This window comes from Arachis stenosperma, chromosome 5, assembly GCF_014773155.1.
Source record: "Arachis stenosperma cultivar V10309 chromosome 5, arast.V10309.gnm1.PFL2, whole genome shotgun sequence".
Lineage (NCBI taxonomy): Eukaryota > Viridiplantae > Streptophyta > Magnoliopsida > Fabales > Fabaceae > Arachis > Arachis stenosperma.
Window position 1 is genome coordinate 70,725,055 of NC_080381.1, and position 3,199 is coordinate 70,728,253.

Here is a 3,199-nt window from a genome sequence, read left to right on the forward strand (position 1 = left end):
CCCACTTGTGCCTCCAAATTCTTAATGGAGGACCTTGTTTCAATCATGAAACTTTGAGTGGTTTTGATTAGATCAGAGACCATGGTTGCTAAGTCAGAGGGGTTCTGCTTAGAGTTCTCTGTCTGTTGCTGAGAAGATGATGGAAAAGGCTTGCCATTGCTAAACCTGTTTCTTCCACCATTATTGTTATTGAAACCTTGTTGAGGTCTCTCTTGATTCTTCCATGAGAAATTTGGGTGATTTCTCCATGAAGAATTATAGGTGTTTCCATAGGGTTCTCCTAGGTAATTCACCTCTTCCATTGAAGGGTTCTCAGGATCATAAGCTTCTTCTTCAGATGAAGCATCCTTAGTACTGCTTGGTGCATTTTGCATTCCAGACAGACTTTGAGAAATCAAATTGACTTGTTGAGTCAATATTTTATTCTGAGCCAATATGGCATTCAGAGTGTCAATCTCAAGAACTCCTTTCTTCTGACCAGCCCCATTATTCACAGGATTCCTTTCAGAAGTGTACATGAATTGGTTATTTGCAACCATTTCAATTAGTTCTTGAGCCTCTGTAGGCGTCTTCTTCAGATGAAGAGATCCTCCAGCAGAGCTATCCAAAGATATCTTGGACAGTTCAGAGAGACCATCATAGAAAATACCTATGATGCTCCATTTAGAAAGCATGTCTGAAGGACATTTTCTGATTAATTGTTTGTATCTTTCCCAAGCTTCATAGAGGGATTCTCCATCCTTCTGTCTGAAGGTTTGGACTTCCACTCTAAGCTTACTCAATTTTTGAGGTGGAAAGAACTTTGCCAATAAGGCATTGACTAGCTTTTCCCAAGAGTCCAGGCTTTCTTTAGGTTGTGAGTCCAACCATATCCTAGCTCTGTCTCTTACAGCAAAAGGGAATAGCATAAGTCTATAGACTTCAGGGTCTACCCCATTAGTCTTGACAGTATCACAGATTTGCAAGAATTCAGCTAAGAACTGATGAGGATCTTCCAATGGAAGTCCATGGAACTTGCAATTCTGTTGCATTAGAGAAACTAATTGAGGCTTAAGCTCAAAGTTGTTTGCTCCAATGGCAGGGATAGAGATGCTTCTCCCATAGAAATCGGGAGTAGGTGCAGTAAAGTCACCCAGCACCTTCCTTGCATAAAGCATTGTTGTTGTTTTCGGCTGCCATGGCTTCTTCTTCCTTGAAGATTTCTGTTAGGTCCTCAACTATGAACGTGTGCCTGACAACCACCTCCGTTCATAGAGATTTGTGCCTTAGCTTCTCTTAGCTTTTGCTTCAAGGTTCTTTCAGGTTCAGGGTCAGCTTCAACAGGAATGCCTTTGTCTCTGCTCCTGCTCATATGAAAGAGAAGAGAACAAGAAAATATGGAATCCTCTATGTCACAGTATAGAGATTCCTTGAGGTGTCAGAGGAAAAGAAATTTAGAAGGCAGAAGTAGAAAATTCGAACTTATCAAAGAAGATGGAGTTCGAATTTTGCATTAAGGGATAGTGTTAGTCCATAAATGGAAGGATGTAAGAAGAAGGGAAGTAATTTTCGAAAATTAAGTAAAAGATTTTGAAAATATTTTTGAAAAACACTAATTGATTTTCGAAAATAAAAGTGGGAAAGAAATCAAATGATTTTTGAAAAAGATTTTGAAATTAGAAATTAAAAAGATTTGATTGAAAATTATTTTGAAAAAGATGTGATTCAAAAGATTTGATTGAAAAGTTATGGTTTTAAAAAGATATGATTGAAAATATATGATTTGAAAACAATTTTAAAAAGATTTGATTTTTAAAAATTAATGACTTGCCTAACAAGAAAAGATATGATTCAAACATTAAACCTTCCTCAACAGAAAAGGCAACATACTTGAAATGTTCAATCAAATCATTAATTGTTAGTAAGTATCCTTGAAAAAGGAAAGAAATTGATTTTGAAAACATTTAATTGAAAAGATTTGATTTTGAAAAACTTTGAAAACTTGAAAAAAAATTGATTTGAAAAACAAAATCTTCCCCCTTGTGCCATCCTGGCATTAAACGCCCAGAATGGTGCACATTCTGGCGTTTAACGCCCAAAACTCTACCCTTTTGGGCGTTAAACGCCCAACCAGGTACCCTGGCTGGCGTTTAAACGCCAGTCTGTCTTCTTCACTGGGCATTTTTGAATGCCCAGCTTTTTCTGTGTGATTCCTCTGCAGTATGTTCTAAATCTTCAATTCTCTGTGTTATTGACTTGAAAAGACACAAATTAAAAATATTTTTGGATTTTTAATAATGAGGAATAATCAAAATGCAAATAAAATCAAATAACAATGCATGCAAGACACCAAACTTAGCAGTTTGTATACTACTGACACTAACAAAATGAGAATGCATATGAGAAACAACAAAACACTCAAGTCAATAGAATTCAAAGATCAAAACAAGAAAATCATCAAGAACAACTTGAAGATTAATTAAGACACATGCATAAATTCGAAAAATGCAAGAAGAACAGAAACATGCAATTGACACCAAACTTAAAATGAGACACTAGACTTAAACAAGAAATATTTTTGGATTTTATGATTTTATAAATTTTTTTGTGCTTTTTCGAAAATTAAGTGAAAAGGAAAATAAAGGTATCAAAATTCTTAATGAGAATTCCAGGAATCATGCAATGTTAGTCTAAAGCTTTAGCCTAAAGGAATTAGACATGGCCGGCCAAGCTTCAGCAGGACATTGCATTCAAGAGCTAAATTGATGAGAATCAATCAGCTTTGGTGATGATAAGAACATCACCTTGAAACACTAGAATTCATTCTTAAGAATTCTGAAGAAAAATACCTAATCTAAGCAACAAGATGAACCGTCAGTTGTCCATACACAAACAATCCCCGGCAACGGCGCCAAAAACTTGGTGCACGAAATTGTGATCACTACAACTTCGCACAACTAACCAGCAAGTGCACTGGGTCGTCCAAGTAATACCTTACGTGAGTAAGGGTCGATCCCACGGAGATTGTTGGTATGAAGCAAGCTATGGTCACCTTGTAAATCTCAGTCAGGCAGACTCAATTGGGTATAGTGATAAACGAATAAAGCATAAAGATAAAGATAGAGATACTTATGTAATTCATTGGTAGGAACTTCAGATAAGCGTATGAAGATGCCTTCCCTTCCGTCTCTCTGCTTTCCTACTGTCTTCATCCAATCCT

At 36.4% G+C, this 3,199-nt stretch overlaps 1 non-coding gene across 1 annotated transcript; it reads left to right on the top strand.

Moving 5' to 3' along the window:
• The first annotated feature begins 668 nt into the window (after positions 1-668).
• On the top strand, positions 669-776 carry LOC130983510 (small nucleolar RNA R71). The gene has a single exon (XR_009087495.1). It is a non-coding gene; the product is annotated as a small nucleolar RNA R71 (small nucleolar RNA).
• Positions 777-3,199: the final 2,423 nt, after the last annotated feature.